Below are 18,083 nucleotides of genomic sequence, written 5' to 3' on the forward strand. Positions count from 1 at the left end.
AGCTTTACTGTTGCCAAACTGAATTTTCCCCCTTTTTTTATTTTTTTTGTTTGGATTTTAGTTTTAGTTGACCAATGATTTGGAAGAACGGATAATAGTATAAAGGAGGGTTAAGAAATGAAGAGATGGAAATTGGTGTTTGAGTTGTCTCAACTCTTAATAGTCAGGTGAATTTGTGATAAGAAATTAAAGGGGGAAATTATAGGAGACACAGAAATAATAGAAAATAAAAATAATTCAGCTCTCAACAACTTTGGTTTTAAAAGTCTTTGCTATTGGCTCCACCATATCAATAATTCAACTGCGTATTAAATGTTTACAAACCTAAAATCTTATCAATAATTCAACTCTCAAGTTATTGAACTGACCTACACATATAAGAAATTAATATCAATAAATAAAACAAGCAAAGAAAAAGACTTATATGGTTGGGCCAATAAGTCTATGTCCATTAACAATTCATTATGATGAAGAGACTTGGAAAATGAAAATTAAGTTGCAAATGATGTTCTCTCTTTAACATTTCATTATGAAGGATAAGGAAAAAAAAATGCCACTAAAGAGATAAAGGGTAAGTAACGAATAAATTAATCAACTTATAAATATTGTTCTACACTGAATCCCAAGAAAGAATGCATACATGTATGTATTTTTTGTCGATTTTTCCTTATACATGTTAACCAGACCCTTCAAAATAAAATGAAATTTGGTAAAATCATAACCTAAAAGTATACATTAGAGTCATGTGGTTCAAGCCAGTATGCCTACATCCACAAATTTAACGATGATTATAATCCACTATATGAAGAGAAAATACACACAAGTGCATAATATTCTCCCCATACACCCTCAAATATGCATGTATAAGGAAGATTATATGATACAAGAGCACACCCCCATCTTTAATTTTCTCTACTCATTTATATTTTTCGCTCCACTTACAAATAAAAAGAGAAATGACAATATATACGGAAGGTTACAAAATGAAAAAGACAACATTGTTCTTAATGAAGAAATTGACAAATTTAAGTTACAATACAACAGCGTCAACATTCCCACAACTTTTCTGAAAACATTTCTGTACTCACACCTCAGGAAGAACTTCAGGAACTAGTAACTAAGGAAGCCACTTGCTAAAACGCTTAAAAAAGCAACTGCGAGTACTAGGCCAGCATCTCAGAATCATCAAAACTCATCCCTCATGCAGTCTTTGTAGTGTCTACCAATACTGGTCTAAGATCATCTCAACTGTGCCGTATCAAGCAGAGTGTATCATTAACTGGAGAAAACTACAGCACATAGCCTTAAGGTCTAGAAAATCATACCTTTGAAAGGCTATAGTCGAATCTTCAGCAAAAATCCCATTACTTTCCAGTGGATACAATTCAAACACTCGAACACCAACTCCTCTGCTTTCTCTGACACTATCTGCAGAGTTTATGATCAACAAAATCAACTGGATCTTTTTTAGTAAGACCTAAAATCTTAGGCTGCTTGTTCACTGTCTTTGTTTTCCTTCATAGTGGTCCATAGTGTGTTTGGTTTAGAGAATTTCCAAGCACCAACCGCAAGTTATTGTACTGACCTACGTAATCCACCGCCAACTCTCCATGAAATTCACAAAACAGAATTCGGTGAAGTTCAAATCAATAATTTAATTAAAATTAATGACCTGGCTTCCAAGAATCAAGTGTTCAAATTGTTAAAAACTACTGAAGCAATACATATATGAATGTATGGATATTTTTAGTAAGGCCATCATTAGCACTAAAAAAATCAACCAATTTTGGCATTGAAAAGAAACTTAGCAAAAATAAAGTTAGACTTTTAGAGAGAGAAATTAAAACTTGGCAACAAAAATGGAAACTTTTAGAGAGAGAAAGTGACAATACCGACATTAATGAAAAAGAAGAGAGAGAGAGTTGGAAGAAAGAGAGATGTGTAATAGAGCTGTGAGTTATATATGACGGCTAAAAGAGAAAAATGACAGCGGTTTGGACAGAAGCCAAAGAGTTTTCTGTGATATAAAATTATAAAATTATAATTTCATAATTTTATATGCCAGATGATAGATCAAAGAATTTGACAACAAATCAGGATACATCTCCAGATCATAGATGGTCCATGTTGATCACAGCATTTTACCAATTTGAGATTAACTTAACTCTTCACAAGTTTGAATATTGCTCGGTACACTTCAGGCAAGTGGCTCCACCTGCATTTCTTTAAATGTATAATGGCCTAATGACACAAGCAGTTATTCTAAACTTCAATTTAAAACCAGAATTGCGTCTGATTCTAAGAGAAAATTGCATTGTCGTTGTCTCTTTGCTGCAAATTATAGCTGCCAAAACATTATTCAATCACCAGCAAGTTAGATCATCAAAAGTTCATATCAAAATACATTATTCAAACATCATCAAGTTAGATTCCATTATTCCAGATGAAATTGATTAATGGAATCTTTTCTACAATTACCAGAGCTAATCGAAAAGTCGATAATCTGAGTCAGAGCTCCTGATGTTAAAACATCAAAAGCAAAATCCTTTCAACAGGTTCTGTGATTCAAATGATTTTCAGAAATGATGTAGAGTGCACATCATCTGAAAAGAACATATAACAGATTAGTCCTGAAGTAAACAAGAAATATTGTGGAAAAAAGAATTAATCAAAGAAAAAAGGAGTATCTGACGAACCAAATAACAAGGCACTAGTGCTCCAAGTATATACTATGTGTGCTCAACCCAATTACATGGATTTTCTACTTGATCTGGCATTATTTTCTTCTCTTGTGACTAAATGATTTCAACTTTTGCAGCGCAATCATCAAGCCCTCATGCAAATGTTGAGTGCTTCCATCCCAATCCCAAGATATCATTTTCCTCTACTGTAAATTCTTTAAAAGCATTTCACCTTTTACAAAATTCTCCTCCTTGGAAATGGCATCAATGAGAACAGTATATGTGGTGGTATTGGGCCAAAGACCCCCTTGTTTAATCTCTTCATATAATTCAAGTGCAGCTATAACATCACCATGTGCACAAAGGCCCGAAATGAGAACATTGTATGCAACCACATCAAGCTTCACTCTGCAGCATTCCATTATGCCTTTCAACTTCAGGGCCTCTACAAAGTTAGCTTCTTTGCAGAACTTGTACATCAGAGTCGTAAAAGTAGCAACAGTTGGAACAAGTCTCATCCTTAGCATGCGATTAAGAACCAGCATTGCTTCTTCAACCTTCCCACATAGTGCAAGACCTCTTACGATTGCACTCTCAGCTACATCCCAGGGACTGACCTGAAGTGCCTCCACCTCATCTCTTAGCCTAAATGCTCCTTCTAGATCCCCCATTCTACACATACCATTAATTAAGGTAATACATTGCGTAAGTTTAGGTGTGAAACCCCTCTCTGACATGTCATGCACAACAGAATGGGATTCTTGGAAAGCAGAAACTCTGTTTAGTCCAGCTACGATAGCATCATAGGTATTTATATCAGGAAAAACTCCCAATTTATTAATAACATTCAGCAGATCAGAAGCCTTCCCCAACTCACCAGTTTTACAACACTCCATTATAAGCATGTTAAGAGTAAGCTGATCAACTACAGTACGTTATACTACCATCTTTTTCAAGAATTTAACACCTACTTCTAACATACCAGTCTCACAGAATCCAAGAATGAGAGAATGACACGTTAACTTGCCAGGCAAAAGGCCAGTCTTCATCATGATACTGTGCAACATAAAGCACATTAACAAATCTTTTTTCTTGGAAAAACCATGCAAGAGAATATTATATGTAGCCAAAGTAGGGCGCAGACCTCTGCTCCCCATTGTTGATAATCATATGCCTTCATCATTTTTCCCATCCTTGAGAATCCATCTATAACAGCATTAAGAGAAACAGTGTCAGGGAAGACACCTTCCTTCTCTATTGCATCATAGATATACAGAGCAGCCTTCGATTGACCAGCCTTGAAAAGGCCATTAACCAAGCAGGTAAGCATCACCCCATTTGGAACAGTACCTTTTGCCCTCACTTTGTCAAAGAAAAGAAGAGCAGAAACCGCTTTGCCCTTCCTACATAACCCAGAAAGAAGACTAGTATATGTATAACTATCAGGCAACAAATTATCCTGTACCATCTGATCAAGAAGGACCAGTGCCTCCCATAATTTTCCAGATTTGCATGCCTCAGAAATTGCTGTGTTGTAGGCAATAGTATCAACAGCAGAAGGAATGCAGTGAAGCCTATTCAAAAATTGTTTTGCCTCCTGCAAATTACCTCCTTTGCATAGTTCTTTAAGTAAACTACCATATGTGAAATGACTTGGGTGATGACCTAGTTTAATCATTTTGTCAAACACAGAAAATGTTTTTAACCCATTTCCCAACATTCCATGGCCATTTATAATACAATGATAAGTCACTGAGTTAGGGACAAGACCTATTCTGCTCATGTGATGCATAAAATCTTCTGCCTCACCAACTTTTCCAACTCTACATAGAGAAGCAACCAACACATTAAATGAAAACTTATCTGAATCATGACCATTGCAAAGACCTTCAATGCTTCCGCAACATTTCCCATCTTGCAGAAGTTATAGATTAATGTAGAGTATATGATGCCGTTAGGAACAAATCCAGCTCTATACAATTTACATAATAACTCCTTCACATTTTCAGTCTTCCCCACTCTGCAAAATCCATTTATAAGTACAGAAAATGTGATAAGATCAGGATTCAATCCATCCTTAAGCATATTATCGAGCAATTGCATAGCTTCATCAAGCATCCCATTTTTGCATAGTTCATCAATAATTGACGGCCAATAACCATTCCGTCAGTCCTTATTTTCTCCAGGAAACCCCTTGCTAAGTCAAACTTGGCATGTTTACATAATCCATTTAAAAGAGCCCCATAGCTGACTTCATTAGGTCTTAGTCCAACTGCTTCCATCTTAACCAAAATTCTCAAAGCTTCTTCAAAATTACCCTTGTTGCAGTGTCCATCAATTAAAGCATTTTAAGTAATACTATTTGGTGAAGGATTAAGCCTTGACATCTCATCAAAAACAAAAGTTGCAATCCCAATCTTTCCCTCCTTAACAAACCCATTAATAAGAGTATTATAAGTGACTTCGTTGGGAGATATCCTCCTCTTCCTCATATTTTTCAACAGTAAATAACCTTTTCAACTTCTATTGTTTCTGCACAAACCATCAATAAACATATTATATGTACATACATCAGCTTTGATACCCTTACACCCCACGTTATCAATCAGCTCAAATGCCGCTTTATACCTCCCCTTCTTGCAATACCAATTGAGCAAAGTATTATACGTCACTACATTGGGAACATAACCACCCTCCTCCATCTTTCTCACTAAATAATCGGCTTTCTTAAGATTCCCTTCCACACAAAACGTTTGTCAACACATTAAAAGTACCAACATTAGGACAAATCTTCCTAGCCAACATTTCCCTATAAACCAACCAAACTGACCCAATCCCACACTCTTTCTGCAAACATCCTAACATCACATGACAAGTAAAAATCGACGGATTAAACCCTCTAAAACCGATCAACCCAAACGTCTCAAACCCCTCCACAACCATCCCTTCTCTCATATAAACCCTAATCAACAATTCAAAAACAAAGGGATTTGAATTACAAAGAGGGTATGTGTTCATCAGAGCACCAAAAACGGAATTTTGACCAATATCTATGTGAGCTAACTGCCTAAATATCACCTTGGCATCATCATACATTCTAGCTTTAACAAGAACATTAGCTATTAAACAAAGTAAGTGAGTCGAGTGAGTTCCAAACCAGGGTTTTTCACGACCCAGTTGAGAAATCTCAAAGCAAGCTTCCCGTGAACCGGTCTGAGAGAAGCTAACTTGTAGTACACGTGGATAATATTACAATTATAACTTAATTTCACACACTTTTCTCACAATTTCAACATGTCAGCTTATAATAGAGTCTACTCAACTTGTAATATATCATACTTACTCAATTATAAACTAACCAATTATAAACTATCATATTGAGGTTGTGAAACGAGGCTTATAAGATTTAGTTGTGAGCCAAAATTTATTAATAACTATTATGACATCAGAATGTTATATAATTGTAACGATAGCATAACGTTAACTCACGATAACAGGAGGAGAACGTTTAATAAATTGCAACGGGCAGAAAAACGTCAATTAATGATAATGGGAGCATTGACTAACAGTATCAACTTTGTAATTTCAATTACCGACGATGGCAAATGAACGCTAAGTAACGATCATGCTAGTTAACAGGGACTTAACAGTTGCAGTGAATTAACAGGAATCACTAAATTGTAATAGTGAGTTAACGAAATTTCTGATTTAGGACCCTTGAGTTGATGTTTTCTAATTTAGAAATCATAGCATTTTCACAACTACACCTCAAAAGCTATTGAAAGCTTTAATTTCTGAAAATTATATAGCAGTTTTTGTTAGAAATTGTATTTGTCTTACATCACCACGTTGTTAGACTATTATAATAGATATACGTGATTAAAAGCTAATTTTTTGAAGTAAGTTCTATCCAAGTCCATTTATGAGTTTCAAACATAAAACACTATAGTAACAAAAAAAAATAATCAAAAAAACTATTTAGGAGGCCAGTAGAAGAAAGAGTGACTTTGACACTTGGCAGTAGAATCCAAGCACAATCTTCATTTAAAATTCAACAATTGAGCTGATGACTTGTTTCATTGCAAATATGTTCTCAAGTCTGATTCCGAAACTATTGCATAAATTTATTGTTCAAGTTTGTCTTTTTAGCATCTATCAGTGTTGGTTTAATGTCATTGAAGCTCCACCAAGAACAGTGTTTTACTGTCTTCCATGATCCGAATCAGTCCCTCATGTTTCATTTGGATTCAAGAGTTTAGGCTAACCTCTGCAGTAATAGCTTACAATAACTTCTTTGATCCATAACATAAACTGATACGGTTTAAGTGATGAAATTAATTGAAAGACCTAAAAATAGCAGAACGGTGAGTTGAGAAAATATTGGATTCAAGTCTCTTTTTTCGTTCATTCATTCTTTCTCGTCTGGATAATAGATGAACTTCGAACCTATATTAACACAAGTGATGCATGCTATCTTCAGCCAATGTAACTTAGTCTTATAACAAGAAGAAATATATATTATCAGCTTGTTTTCTGAGAAGAACAATAAACCATGGCCATAGGCATAGGCATAGCAAATCATAACCTTAGAAAGGCTTTAAAAGAATCTTCAGCAACAAAAATTCAGACATTTGAACCAATAACCCCAAAAACTACAAATCTTGATCAACAGGATTCCAGCATTTGAACACCAACACCAAATTGCAGAAAGTAGCAGCTAATGAATCCAATAATAGAAACTTAAAGAAAACAAAACAAAACTCTCATTACAAATAACTTCCGAAGTATTTATTTATTATTTTTATCTTCTTTTTTAGGGAACCTCGATGGTATGAGGAAATTTTATTAATTAAATATAAAAGATACACCTAGACAAGGGGGACATAATGAACTTACCCTTCTTGAAGAACCCTATTACAATAGGTAAATAAAGAAAATACAAATGCATGCAATTAGATAGAAATTAAAAAAATAAAAAGAAAAGAAAATATAATCCAAAGCTCTACCGAGAAGAGTGTATTGTTACTGTCCACGTCCGAATCAGCTCCATTTGTCTCATTAGAAGAAGGTCTACCTATCCACAAAACACAAACCAACTGGATGTTAATGAATCCTTGATAAAATTGCTCCATTTCTAAAGACATTAGACTACTGATATCAAGCGTACTCTTGGTCCCAAAACAAGACTAGAACATGTCCAAATATAAATTTTGTTAAGCTTGGGAAGAGTATATTGGCCCTCCAGAGTTGATCCAAGAGACTTGTAATTGTCAAAACTCTCTACCATTGACTCTGCCCTAGGTGATTGTCCTCCAGATAGTAACGTCCTGAGATTTCGACAATACCAAATTGTAAGCTCTTTGAGTGTTGGAGGTAACTGGTATGTCGATGGTAAGTGCGTAAGAGAAGCGCAGTGATATATTTCCAATTTGCAGAGAAGAGATGTGGTGGTATTGTCCAATGCATAAGAAGAAGATGGAGAAGAAGTGCCAGTATCCTCCCAAATGCACACCATTTTTTCACATTCGGCTATCGAAAGGGTTTTTAGTGATGAAGGTAGTTGGCCTTTCACAATGAATGATAGACAATTGCAACGGTAGACGCCCAAGTGCTCAACACGTGCATTGTTGTGCTTCAACCCCCCGTGTAATGATGTGATAGCATGACATCTACTAATTTCAACTTTTGTCGGAATGGAAAGCAAACCATCTGGAAACAAAACAAGATTCGGAAGCTCTCTCATGCATAGCTCTTTAAGAGAGGTGAAGCTCTGGGAACCTTGTAGTGGCTTCTCAAGAAAAATCTCATTTCCCCACAAATGAGTGAGCTCTTCCCAACCAACAATTGAAGAGTTTCTAATTTCTGAAATCCCTCCCTGGTCCAACTTCTAAACCCTGGAACATTTGATTCTTCATTATTTATTTCCAACGAGCGGAGCACTGGAAGGATTGAGAGAGAAATCCCTAATTCCTCACATTTATCAATCACAACAGTCTCCAATGAAGGAAGGGGGTTCAATGTTCGGGAGTCAATTGGACTATTGCATACCATGCCTTTGCATCTTTCTATTTCTAAACGGCAGAGTATTGGAAGGCTTGTGAACGAAACCACCAATTGCTGACAATCTCTAACCCCAAGTTTCTCTAATGAAAGAAGATGGTTAGGTAATCTTCCAGAGAGTTTAGGACATTGTGATATGGAAAGCTGTTTGAGACGAGAACCTTTCAGCATGCTCCTTTTCTTCAAAAGGATCCCAATGCTCCCATTCTGGCAGATTCTCAAAACGAAGAGTCTCTAGTAATTGAAAAGATTCTGAGCAACTCTCCCCATAAACCTCACAGCCTATTTTTTAAAGCATTTTCATCCCCTTGATGGTGAGGTTTTTAAGTGAGCCTAGTAGCCCAATCGAAGGCAAGGTCTTACAATTTTCACATCCATCCAATTTCAAAGAAACCATATTAGAGAATGATGGATCTCCTATCCAAGATGAAAATTTTTTGCCACAAAAGTTATTGATTGTGAGCTCCTTAAGATCTGTATGGGGTTGTAAAATGTCAAGAACAATTTTCTCTACTTTTTCATCTCGTGAGGCATTGGAAGAACTCCATTCTAACACTAACACTTCCAAATCCTTCTTATCACACAATATAATATCTCTTGTTTCATGACAATCAGTTGCATTCTCTAACCTTGAAATATAAAGTTTTCCACGCATAAACTTTAATTCTTTTAAATCTTTCAAACTAGATACGACACCTTCACCCACAACAAAATTAGATAAGGTTCGAATACATATCAGTTTTTTCACTCCCAAAGGCATTTCTCTTACAAGTCTTGCACCTCTAATATCAAGATGACGAAGATTGATCAAATCTCCCATTTGTAAAGGCAACTTTTTGAGATAAGAACAACTTCTTAACAACAAACTTTGTAAATTGAATAGTGAACTTGTTGACTCAGGTAGCTTTGTGATTTGAATTTGAGAAAGATTGAGATACCTTAAATGTTTCAAATCTCCAATTGAGTTGGGTAGTTCAATCGCACAATAGTTTGTTAAAGATAGTGATCTCAATTTTCTAATCTTTGACAATAAATTGGGAAAGACTGACGGACTTACGTAACTCATATCATATATCGACTCTGATGGCCCCAATATTCTTAGGAACGTTCGCAGCTGCTCAACTCCATGGAAGACTTTGAAATCCTTCTCAACTTCATACCTTCTAAATGGGTAAGAAGAGTGTCGAATCCTTTCACGTCTTTCTATTTGCATGACACTCGATTCATTCTCAAATCTAAAACTTGTTTCTAGAGAAATCCATTGGGCCAAATCATGGACAAGGTGTGCATCACAAATTTCAAACTATCATTACTCGATTGTTGAAAAAATGACCTTGAAAATAACTCACAAACATTCTCGCTACCTAGGTCTTCTAGATGCTTCTTATGATTTGATTGTTGAATAAGTCCTTATGCCATCCATAAAAGTACAAGTTCTTCCTTCTTGAATTCATAATCCTTTGGAAAAATTGCACAATAAACAAAACATATCTTAAGATGAGAGGGAAGATGATAATAACTTAATTTTAACACAGGAAGAATATTACTTAATTTCCTTTGGCAAATCCCAAATTTCGCTGTCCAATATATCCACCCATTCATTATATTTTTGCTTAGAGCGTAAAAGGCCAGCCAACGTTCTTGCTGCCAACGGCAAGCCTTTACACTTTTTAACAACCTTCTTCCGAATTAATTCCATATTCTTTTCTGCAGCAACAAACTCTACTCCTAGATAAATGCTTCTCAAATATGGCCCAGCAGGCATCTTTTAGCATAAGCTCCAAGTTATAACATGCTTCTAGTTCCACTGTCGATGCAACATCTTTGTTGCGTGTAGTTACAATTATTTTGCTTCCTGGTGCTCCAGCTAGGAATGGAGACTTTAGGGCTTCCCACAAATCATAATCCTTACTCCAAACATCGTCCAAGACTAGCAAGAATTTTTTCCCTGCTATCTTATTTTTCAGCTGAACTTGCACTTCGTTTAAGTTCGTTAGAGTACAAGCTGATGCAGTGATTGATTCAAAAATAGCCTTGGAGATACGCAAAACATCAAAATCATCTGAGACACACGTCCATGCTCTCGGATTGAAATCTGCCACTGCCTTTGTATACCTGCCGAGCAAGTGTTGTTTTGCCAACTCCTCCTAGCCCAACAATGGGTAGTACATGAAAGCTGCCACCAGTCTGTTTATCGCTTAACACCATTTCAAGTATCTTGGCTTTATCAGCATCTCTTCCAATAACTGCTAGTTCAATTGGGACCCATGTACTAGGTGGTCTTTGCCATGCAATAGTAGATGAGCCTCCGGCAACCTCTTTGAGACCAAGATCATTCTTTTCTTAACAGAGATCTTCTAAACGTCGAGTTATCTCTTCTGTCTTGGACTTCATATCAGCCTGGGAAATCAGAGCACTTAGAGTCCAAGAAGAGAAATAATCAGCAATTTTTTTTGTCGGTTGTTCCGTCATCAATTCCCGCTCTAGAACCTGAGTGGCATACTCATCCAGGATGTCCTCCACATCATAAGCCAAGTCTTGGAGATCGTCCAACCACATTTTCACAGCCTCATTCTTCAGTTGCTTCTCCTCGGCATCGTTGAGCACTGCCTTGATCATTAAAAACTTTCTCTTCCACTGCTTCAACTCTGAACGTATCCCATGTTCACATGGAAAGAGCGACAGCTTACTCGGTGCCAATCTGTCGAACAACACCTGAAGAAAAGCACAGCATGGTTTTGACTACGTAGGAAGAAATGATAAGAATGAATTAAAATTCTCATACAGAGAAGGATGATAATCACATGAAGAGCAACAATCAAGAAAGAGAATGATGGTAATAAAAAAGACATTTGATATTACAGTTGTACGGAATTTTAACTTTCTCTGCCTTATCTTCTTCATTTCCTCTACAATTGAAATAATTAACAGAAAAATGATATTTACTCTAAAAGCAAGAGTTAATAAATCAAAATTCCAAATATAATTTGTTTCAAAAATGTTTAAGCTTCTAAGAAATGCAATTAAGAGATGATTTGAATTACAGTATATGGAAATATGTTTTAGATGAATTTATTTCACATCACTTATAAATTATATAATATATTTTCTATGTTTATCTGTGAGAATAATTTGTCTCTAAAGCTATATAGCATTGCAAACTCGGTAAATAGTCATTTTTATTATCTAATTTTACTATAAAAATATTCATTTATTGATTTTTTTTATTTATTTAAAAAAATAAAACATAGACTATATTAATAAAAAAATTTAAAAATTTAAAAAAATTAATAATATCAATTAAAATAATTTAACATACATGTCCAGTAGTGAAGATATAATCCTAAAAGGATTAAACAACCTATCTGTTTCATTTTAAAGGATCCTTGAAGATATAAGCATAAAAGGATCCTTAAACTATTTGAAAAGTGGTGGTGATATGAAGGTTGTTTTTCCTGACCTGTAATTAGTGATATGAGGGGCTTCTGGATTTCTTGACAGTTGATTCTAGTAGCAAGCACTGTCTGCAAGATGAAGAGATGGAAATTGGTGTTTGAATTTGTGATAAGAAACTAAAAGAAGAAATGAGGAGAGTTTAGGAGAAGAAGAAAGAGACTCAGAAAATGAAAAGTTCGAGAGGTTTCTTCCTTCCCTCTCAACGCTTCACTATGATTAATTAAAGTGGAAAATGGACATCCAAGAGTCAAGTGCTCATAAAGGATAGGTCTTTGGTTTTAAAAGTCTTTGGCGTTGGCTCCACCATTTCAATAATTCATCTCCAAATTTAATGTATACACACCTAAAATATTTGGCTACATTCAAGCACCGACACCTCTCAGAAAGCTGCAGAAAGCAGAGTTCAGCAAGCCAACAGCAGAAACTTTCAAAATAACAATTGTAGTAGGCCAGCAAGCTTATTGTAAATAACGTTTTGAGTAAAACTTGTACCATTCCTTATTGTAAATAACTCCAGAAATTCATCCTTCACGCATATACCTTATTGTACTAAAATCAGCTGGAGCTCCACCAAGCTTAGTGTACCATTGCTTCCTACATCTAGATCGAGCTCCATGTCTTAACAAAACCTTAACATCTGCTCAATGTCCAAAGAGTTTANAGAAAGAGCTCTCCCACAGGCATGGTGATTGGTTTTTTCTGTTAGAAAGAAAGGAGTTAAATCAAAAGGATCGATTATCGATCACACAAACAGAAGAGTGAGAGTGAAAGCAAGAGAAACTGGTTTTCCGCTATGGATTGTAAAAAACTCAATTGCAATAAACTATAACACTTTAAGCATGATGACTAATTAAGAGGGCTTAAACCTGATAATTAATTCTGAAGCAACTTTAAAATTATAAATAATAATTTAAAAAGTGGTATTGATATGAAGGTTATTTTTTCTCACCTGAAATGAGTGATATGAGGGTCTTCTATATATCTTAACAGTCGATTCTGCAAGCAAGCACTGTCTGCAAGATAAGGAGATGGAAATTGGTGCTTTAGGAGAGTTTTGGGAGAAGAAGAAAGAGACTCAGAAAATGAAAATTTCGGGAGGTTTCTTCCTTTTTCTCTCAACAGTTCACTATGAACAATAAAATGGAAAAAAAAGAAGTAAAATGGAAAATAGACAGCCTACTCATAAAGCAGAGAGTCCAACTGTCTGCAACTTTGGCATTGAAGTCCGGGCTCCACCGTTGCAATAATTCAACCACAAATCAAATGAAAAGAGCTTTTTTAATGTCTTGTTTTTTCTTCCTAGTGGTCCATGGTGTGTTTGTTTTAGTAAATTTCCAAGCATCAGTGGGCACCCTCCATGAAATTACATAAAAGAAAATTGAATGATAATCCAATCAATAATTAGATCGGTGTTTGATTAAAATTAGTTACTTGATTAATTAGTTTAACAAAACTCAAGAGATTAAGGGTAAGTATAGGACAAATTGATCAACATATAAATATTAATTGTTTACACTGACTTCCAAGAAGCAATACATATATGTATGTATGCGTTTTTTGTCGATCTTTCCTTATATATATTAACCAATTCCTTCAAAATAAAATGAAATCCGGTAAAATTAGAACTCAAAAATGTACATTAGAGTTACATGGTTTAGGCCATTATGCCTACATCCACAAACCATGATTATAATCTGCTATTTGAAAAGAGGAAACATAAGTGCATAATATTCTCCCTAGACACCCTCAAACAATTTTTGGGAGTTGCATGACACAAGAGCACACCCTCATCTTTTTCTCTACTAAGAGGGTGTTTGTCTAAGCTTATAAGCTGGTCAAACTAGCTTATAAGCTCTAAAATTAAATTGACCTGTTTGTTTATAATTTTTTTGAGCTTATAAGTTGAACTTATAAGCCAAAAAAAATAAGTTAGGGGGGAGGTACTTTTTTTTTTGGCTTATAAGCACTTTGCTTATAAGCTAGTTTGACCAAGTATATTACCACATTATCCTTGTTTAATTTTAAAATTCCATAGTATGCCATTGTTTAATTTTAAAATTCCATAGTATGCCATTGTTTAATGTAATACCTTTTTTAGTAATTTTATAATAAAATGTACTTATAAGCCACATTTTACCAAACACGTCAATTACTTATCAGTCACTTATAAGTACTTTAACCAAACACGTAATTGCTTAAAATTTCAAATGCTCATAAGTTAATTTTAGCTTATAAGTAATGGTTGCTTATAAGCTAATTTTCATAAGCTTAGACAAACGCCCCCTAATTTGTATTTTTTCACTCCACTTACAAATACAAAGACAAATGACAATATATACGAAAGGTTACAAAATGAAAAGACAATTTTGTTCTTAATAAAGAAATAGACCAATTTAAGTTACAATACAACAGATTCAGTCAACATTCCCTCAACTTTTTTTTGCAAACACTGCTCTACTCAAACCTCATGAAGAACTCCAAGAACTAGTAGCTGACGAAGCCAGTTGCTAAAATGTATAAAAAGGCAACTGCGAGTCAGAGGTAAGCATCTCAGAATCATCAAAACTCACCCCTCATGCGTAGTCTCTGTAATGTTTGTTTAATAAAAAGACAAAAAAGTTAAATCAAATTGTTTCTTTCCTATTCTCTTTATCAGACCGTGTGGACACCACCATGCACCGTCCACAGAAATTTTCCAAACACTTTGATAAATCATAATCATAGTACAGGAGAAATTAAGAGACATAATTGTCTAAAGAAGAGATAAGTATCAAAAGCATAACAAATGGACAAGGAAGAAAAGGGGGGAGGACCTGAAGCAACCCAAGAGTCCTAATTGCGTTTCAGAAAATTTCAGAATTAATATTGTTATCCTAATCACGAAAATAATACATATTTTTCATTCAATTGGATGAATTAATTTGTGATCAGAAAATAGGAGAATAAATAAAGAGCTAGGCAGAGTTTAGGAGATGAAGAGACCTAGAAAATGGAAAGTTTGAGAGGTTCCTTGTTAGTGGTCATAATACTGTTTGTTTTAGTAAATTTCCAAACACCAGCCAAAGTCATTCTACAAGCCTACAAGTTTCACAGAATAGATAAAATCAATGAAATTGAAATCAATAATTTGATTAAAATTGATGACTTGTTTAGTTTAATAAAACTCCGGTAGAGATAACGGGTAGATGCAGAACAAATTCATCTAGTAAATATTTTAAGCTGATATTCTACAAATATTTGATTTTCTCCTTATGTGGAATGGGACCCAAATTTTATTGTTCCATTTTTGCTTAGCCCATCAATAATTGATGTATATGCTACATGGCCAATAACCATTCCGCCAGTCCTCATTTTCTCCAGGAAACCCCTTGCTAAGTCAAACTTGTCATGTTTACATAATCCATTTAAAAGAGCCCCATAACTGACTTCATTAGGTCTTAGTCCAACTGCTTCCATCCTAACCAAAAGACTCAAAGCTTCTTCAAAATTACCCTTGTTGCAGTGTCCATCAATTAAAGCATTGTAAGTAATACTATTTGGTGAAATATTAAGCATTGACATCTCATCAAAAACCCGAGTTGCAATCCCAATCTTTCCCTCCTTAACAAACCCATTAATAAGAGTATTATAAGTGACTTTGTTAGGAGATATCCTCCTCTTCCTCATATTTTTCAACAGTAAATAACCTTTTGAACTTCTATTGTTTCTGCAAAAATCATCAATAAGCATATTATATGTACATACATCAGCTTTGATACCCTTACACCCCATATGATCAATCAGCACAAACGCCGCTTTATACCTCCCCATCTTGCAATACCAATTGAGCAAAGTATTATACGTCACTACATTGGGAACATAACCACTCTCCTCCATCTTTCTCACTAAATAATCGGCTTTCTTAAAATTCCCTTCAACACACAAAACGTTTATCAACACATTAAAAGTAGCAACATTAGGACAAATCTTCCGAGCCAGCATTTCCCTAAAAACCAACCAAACTGAGCCAACCCCACACTCTTTCTGCAAACATCCTAACATCATATTACAAGTAAAAATCAACGGATTAAACCCTCTAAAACCCATCAACCTAAACGTCTCCAACCCCTCCACAACCATCCCTTCTCTCATATAAACCCGAATCAACAAGTCAAAAACAGAGGGATTTGAATTACAAAGAGGGTATGTATTAATCAGAGCACCGAAAACGGAATTTTGACCAATACCCATTTGAGCTAACTGCCTAAATATCACCTTGGCATCATCATACATTCTAGCTTTAACAAGAACATGAGCTGTTAAACAAAGTAAGTGAGTCAAGTGAGTGAGTTCCAAACCAGGGTTTTTCACGACCCAGTTGAGAAATTTCAAAGCCAGCTTGCCATGAACCGGTCTGAGTGAAGCTAACTTGTAGTCCATGTGGTTCAGCGACTCCCAACAGTCTATAGTGAGAAGGTTATAGATACTGTTCTCCATTTGAGAAGCTCGAAGCTCATGATGATGGCCATTGTTTAATGGTTTGGTTTGAGGTTTGTTCTGAGAAAAGGGTTTAAATTTGGGGAATTTGTGGGGGATTTGAGAGATTCTTTTGGCGGTGGAGGAAGTGAAGGAGGACATTAGTGAAGTGATTGTTCGTTACTTGTGTATACTGTCATGGTTTTTATTTGGGGAAACGGCTAATACCTACCCAAGGTTTGGAGAAATACCGATTGGTACCCAAAAGGTTTCAAAACGACAAACAGGTACCTTTTGTTAGTAAAAAGACTAGAATACCCTTTGAGAAATATTAGTTTATTTTTTAATTACTTTTAGACCCCTTAATTTTATTAATTCCATCAAATACCCCTAGAAAAAAGTTTAAAAATTAACAAAAATACCCACACTCACCCATACTTGCCAGATTCCGATGGCCACTGCTGGTGGTAGTCGAAATCTGTCACAATGGTCTACACCATCATCGAAAATGGTCGGTAATTCACTGATCTGGCCTTTCCGGCCAGATCCACCACAGATATGGCTGAAAAAGACACGAATATGGCCGGAAAAGGCCATATCTAGCCGTAGACGGCCGCAACACTCCATCTTTGGCCGTCAGCGAGGGCCAAAGATGTGACCGTCGTTGTCTGTCAACGATGACCATTTCTTTAGCTGTCACTTTCCGACCAGATTTGGCCTTTTCATGTCAGATCTAGTCTTTTCCGGCCAGATTCACTATAGATCTGGCCGGAAAAGGCTAGATCGGTGAATTGCTGGCCATTTACGGTGGTGGCCGTTGGAATCTAACAAGTATGGGTGGGTGGGGGTGTTTTTGTTAATTTTTAAACCTTTTTCTGGGGGTATTTGATGGAATTAATAAACTTAAGGGGTCTAAAAATAATTAAAAAATAGACTAATATTTTTCAAAGGGCATTCTAGTCTTTTCACTAACGGAAGGTACCTGTTTATCATTTTGAAACCTTTTGGGTACCAATGTTGTTTAGCCAAACCTTGGGTAGGTATAAGTCGTTTGACCTTTTTCTTTTCAAGAACTAGCAATTGGAGAAGGAGAAGAACAAGAAGCGATTTTGGGAATGAACGACTGACGTTTAAAAACGGTGATAATTGTTAAATGTGTAACGGCGATAAACAATAAGTTAAATAAGGATAGTGACAGGAGAACTTTATATAACGGTAACGACAGAAGAACGTTAAGTAACGAAATAGGAGAAGAATGTTTAATAACCTTAATGGTAGAAGAACGTCAATTAACGATAATGACAACGCCATGAGAGCGTTAACTAACAGCAACGACTTCGTAATTTCAATTAACGACAACGCCAAATGAACGTTAATTAACGGTTTAGCTAGTTAACAGGAAATTAATGGTTGCAGTAAGTTAACAGAAAT

The 18,083-nt window shown here is 35.5% G+C and overlaps 1 pseudogene; it reads right to left on the reverse strand.

Annotated features, from left to right (window-relative positions):
* Nucleotides 1–2,884: 2,884 nt before the first annotated feature.
* LOC116122281 lies at nt 2,885–16,851 on the reverse strand (annotated as a pseudogene).
* Nucleotides 16,852–18,083: the final 1,232 nt, after the last annotated feature.

The sequence above is a fragment of the Pistacia vera genome, unplaced genomic scaffold (assembly GCF_008641045.1).
Source record: "Pistacia vera cultivar Batoury unplaced genomic scaffold, PisVer_v2 Contig133, whole genome shotgun sequence".
NCBI lineage: Eukaryota > Viridiplantae > Streptophyta > Magnoliopsida > Sapindales > Anacardiaceae > Pistacia > Pistacia vera.